This window comes from Callospermophilus lateralis, chromosome 11 (assembly GCF_048772815.1).
Source record: "Callospermophilus lateralis isolate mCalLat2 chromosome 11, mCalLat2.hap1, whole genome shotgun sequence".
Classification (NCBI taxonomy): domain Eukaryota; kingdom Metazoa; phylum Chordata; class Mammalia; order Rodentia; family Sciuridae; genus Callospermophilus; species Callospermophilus lateralis.
This window is the reverse complement of record NC_135315.1, coordinates 86,486,562-86,491,789: the sequence shown is the minus strand read 5'-3', so window position 1 is coordinate 86,491,789 and position 5,228 is coordinate 86,486,562. Positions and strand designations below refer to the sequence as shown.

At 39.3% G+C, this 5,228-nt stretch overlaps 1 pseudogene; it reads left to right on the top strand.

The window, feature by feature from the left end:
* The first annotated feature begins 1,197 nt into the window (after positions 1-1,197).
* Positions 1,198-1,862, top strand: LOC143410648 (transcription factor JunD-like; annotated as a pseudogene).
* Positions 1,863-5,228: the final 3,366 nt, after the last annotated feature.

Here is a 5,228-nt window from a genome sequence, read left to right as displayed (position 1 = left end):
TCATTCTTTTTAGAGTTGAGTAATATTCCAAACACACATGCACACACACACACACACACACACACGTGTGTGTGTGTGTGTGTGTGTATGTATGTATGTATGAATGTGTGTGTGTGTATATATATATATATCACATTTTATTTGTCTATTCTTCTGTTGAAGGGTACCTAGGTTAGTTCCATAGTTTAGACATTGTGAATTGACCTACTCTACATTGATGTGGCCACCAGCAATGTATGAGTGTACTTTTTTCCATATCTTCATGAACACTATTATTGCTTGTATTCTTGATAATTGCCATTATGACTTTATTCTAGTGAAATGAAGTATTGAAATAGTTTTGACTTGGATTTTTGTAATTGCTAAAGATGATGGTCTTTTTCATATATTTTTGATCAATTGTATTTCTTTTGCTATGAAGTGTCTGTTCAGTTCCTTAGTCCATTTATTGATGGGTTATGTCTCTTTTTTGTCATTAAGTTTGTTGAGGTCTTTATATAACTTGGAGATTACTGCTCTATTTGATGGGTATGTGGTAAAGATTTATTTTTTCCATTCTGCAGGCTCTCTCTTCATGTTATAGATTGTTTCCTTTGCAGAGAATAAGCTTCTTAGTTTGAATTCATCCCATTTATTGATTCCTAATTTTACTGTTTGTGTTTTAGGAGTCTTGTTCAAGAATTCAGATCCTAAGCTAACATGTTGAGGATGTGGACCTTCTTTTTTTTCTGTTAGGCACAGGGTCTCAGTTCTCATGTCTAAGTCTTTGATCTACTTTGAGTTGATTTTTTTGAGCAGAGTTTTAATTTCATCTTTCTACATATGGATTTTCAGTTTTCCCACCATCAATTGTTGAAGAGGCTATCTTTTCTCCAATTTATGTTTTTTGGCATGTGTGTCTAGTATAGATTGGTCTACATGTCTTTTGATATATTTTTTCAACTATTTCTCTGTACTATAGTTTAAGTTCTAGTATTGTGATGCCTACCAATTCACTCATTTTATTGAGAACTGCTATGACTATTGTGGCTCTCCTATTTTTTCAAATTAATTTTGTGTTTGCTTTTACTAGTTTTATGAAGAATGTCTTTGGGAGTTTAAAAGAAATTGCATTAAAGCTGTATAACTATTTTGTTAGAATGGCCATTTTGACTGATCATTCTGCCTTTCCAAGAGAATGGGACATCTTTACATCTGATGAGCACGCAGTTCCTCTACTCCAAGGTAGCGGCAGCAAGGAACAGGAGTTCATGAGGAAATTGTCGAGGCTCTGGAGGATTTGCACAAGCTGAACCAGCTTAGCGTGGCTACTTGAAGGAGAACCCTCTGACAAGGCATCAGAGGCACTGCAACCTGCAGAGAGCTGCCCCTGGCGGAGGGCGCGCCAGAGGCACTGGTCTAAGCAAACCTGAGGAGCTATTCGGGTGGCGCCACTGGCGCTGGGGGCGCTGTAAGGCCCGCCTTTTCTGTCTGGCACGTTCACTTCCCACCATGCTGCCCCTGGCGCACTGGGACCTGTATGCCTGGCTGCGCTCAAGGACAAGCCTCAGATGATGCCCCTTGTGCCAAGCTTTGGTGAGAGCCGGCTGCCATCGCCCATCCACATGGACTTTCAGGAACGCATCAAGGTGTATCCCAAGAGGCTGCTCAACAGCATCACAGCTTCCAAGAACCGAAAGCATAATCTGGAGCTCAACTCGTGCCTGGAGGAGAATGTGAAGATGCTCAAGAACCAGATCACGGAGGTGGCGTCCCGTGTGAGCCTGTTGCGTGGGCAGGTGGCACATCACAAGCAGAAAGTCCTCAGTCACGTCAACAGTGGCTGCCAGCTTCTGCCCCAGCACCAGGTGCCCGCATACTGATCCTGAGCTTGGGGCGCATAGGTGACCTTCTTCTTGAGGGACGGTTTGGTGAGGCGGGGAGCTTGGGCTCCCTGTACTTGGAGAGGGTGTGGCCCTGGCAACTCCCTCCCCGAGGATGCCCAGGACTTGGAGAGGGCATAGTCCCCAGGGATATCCTGGGGGTGTCCAGAACTTGAAGAGGGCGCCCTAGGCTTTGACAAGCTGGACCCCCTGCTCCTTACGGGTCAAGCACAGGTGCCCCCTTCACGCTGCCTCTATTCCCCCTCAAGCTGACTCTGTTGCCCACACTTCCCTGTGTTGCACAAACCTGAGCGCCCTGGCTGCTCCTGTGGAAGCGGGCTATTGTGGCTGCAGCCTCCAGCCTGCCTTTTCTTTTACTTTTTTTTTTTTTTTGCCTTTGAAAGAGAGAACAGAGTGTTAGATTTTGCGCTATTTATATTTCTAATAGGGAACAAATGGTTGTGTGTGCATGTGTGTTTTCTTGTATTTGTTTTTGAAAGAAATGGGAAGAAGAAGAAAAAAATACTATGCCTTTTCCTTGCTCTGGCTACCCCCCTTCTGTCCTTTTGACATCCCTCCCCCCTGCCTTTTTCTTCTTTTGTTTTTGTTTTGCTGTGAGTCCAAATTCCTATTTGTAATCCTTTGTTCTCCCAGTTTTCTGTTTTCAGTGTAAGTTTCCCTTGTGTGTAGGATAGACAGCTTTTATACTGTTAAGATATATCTCTACTATTCATAGTGTTCTAGTGTTTTGACCATGTATTTAGTCAAATGCTTTTCCTGCAATTATTGAAATAATTTTCTGATTCTTATCTTTACATCCATTTATTTAAAAAATGTTAATTTATTTCCATGTGTTGAACCAACCCTGCATCCCTGGGACAAACTCCATTGATCATGTTGTAATATCTTTTTAATATGATTTTGTATGTTGCTTGCCATAATTTTAATGAGAATTATTACATCTCTGTTTATCAGGAATACTGGTCTGAAATATTCTTTCCTTGATTTGTCTCAATCTGGTTTTTGCATCAGGTTGATATTAGTTTCATAGAAGGAGGTTAGAAGGTTTTGCTATTTTCCATTACATAAAATAATTTTAGAAGAATTGGTGTTCATTCTTTTTTCAACTTCTTGTAGAACTGGGCTGAGAATTCCTCTGATACTGGGTTTATCTTAATTGTTAGGCTTGTGATAAACACTTGCTGCAGTCTCTGGCTGGGCACAAATCACGAGTCTCCACCAGCTTGTAGATTCAAACAGCAATTCTTTATTCCCGACCTCACACCGGCCTTCTACAAACACGTTCTGGGGAAATCCACGTTCTCTGCCCAAATCCACACCTGGGCTTCTGTCTCCCAAATATATTGTCTGACCCTAAGAACTCAAGAGGAACTCAGGCAGCAGGATACGCCCTATTCTAAACGGGGAGCACCCTAATCTCATATTATGCTAATCCAGGAACACCCTAAACACGGATCTGCCCTGGTCCTTGAGCAAGGTCACCTTTCAAGAGTCCTTCAACTAGACAGCATGGGAGTAAGCTGGCAAGGAAATTGTCATACCTACTTGGCTGATGGCTCCCAGCAAACACTGGCTTGGGAGAACTAATGTAGTACACTCACGACTTCATGCTTTAGAGGACAAATGACTACCCTAATATTAGCTTGCTTTGACAAATGTTAGTCATCAAAAAACAATATATTTTTATTTTTTTTTTGTTTTCCCCAGGAGAGGACACCTCCAAGACTCCTTTTTTTTTTTTTAAATCACGTACGTGTATGTCTCTGTGTGTGTGTGTGTGTGTGTGTGTGTGTGTGTGCACGTGTGTATCCACAGTTTTGTGGTCGCTTAGTAAAACTGCATTAAATAACACAGCCATGACTCCATTTTGGGTATTTTACTCAAGGTTTTTAGACCACATGTTAAATTTTTGATCCAAACAACACTTAAAGTAGCTATAATTTCTATCAGAGTCTCTACATGGAAGTATGAAATGATGGGATAAAATATTTTAACACTCTAACTCTCCAATATTATCAAATTTATTTCTAATGGAATTTAATGTTATCATACTCTTGACATAATGCTCCCAAAATAAATGTAAAAAGCTTTGAAATTAAAAAAAAAACACATGTGTATCAGTCAAGTGAAGTGACAGAGTCCCATAGGAGCAGGATGAAGATTATGAAATGCTTCTGAATTAAAAGCTAAGTTCCATGAGAAGTGGAATCAACATTTTTCATGTGCGTGTATGTGCATTGGGATAATTACTACACTAAGATATTTAGGTTTTTGTAAAGTAGAAGAATATAAGATAGTATCACAGTGTTAAGGAATAGGGAAATAAGGAAGCATTATCATAAACATCATGCTGAATTTAGCTGGAAATCCAAATGTGAAGCCTAGAGATGTTTTGTAGAAAGCCATAAAGTTAAGCAAATAGAACATCAGTTCTCTTTCTGCTGAGGACAGAGTAGAAGGCAATAGTTTGCACACATATTTTTAATAAATTCAATAAAAATTTTTCATTTCAAGGGAAAGTAGTAAACCAGGCTGTGGTAGAAGAAACTGTCAAGTTATACTTTTTAAACTGTCTTTCACACATCTATGATAAAGAAGGAAAAATGACTATTTCCCATGAATCAATTCAGTAATAACAGAAAGTTTTCTCAGATAAATGGCTACACTTTGATTAATGCTGCAGTATTCATTAACTCTGGTGCCTCATCTAGAATAGTCACTCAGTGCCTGAAAGACTCAGGGCTACAAAGTAGGTACCCAGGGCTTTGAGATTTCTTCAAGAAAAAAATTATTTTTTTCCCGGCTTTGGCCATCCTGATATCAATATATGGAATCAGATATTTGGGGCAAAGTTGTACTCTGATGATCCAATTACCTTTCTCCTTTAAAATTACAAAAGAAAATTTATTGAAAATTCTTACTTTAAGAGTAAAGGAAGGAGAATATGGAGAAGGAGAAGGGAGAGAAGGGGAGGAACTGGCGCCTGAAATGGAGTAAATATTTCCCATGCATGTATGATTATGTAAAAACAAACCCAAATATTATGTACAATAATACAAACAAGAAGTATATATGTAGGGGCTGAAGTTGAGACTCAGTAGTAGAGCACTTGCCTAGCATGGGTGTGGTACTGGGTTTCATTCTCAGCTCCACATAAAATAAATGAATAAATAAAGATCCATCAAAAAAATAAATAAATGCTTACTTTACCTGAACACCCAAAGTCTGTTGTCATTCATTAAATGAATTTAAATTGTCTTTGAAAAACATTTTTTTAAAGTTTTCAGTGAACAAAATCATCCTTTGGTAGTTGAGTGAAAAATCAGTAAAAATTCATTTGAAAGT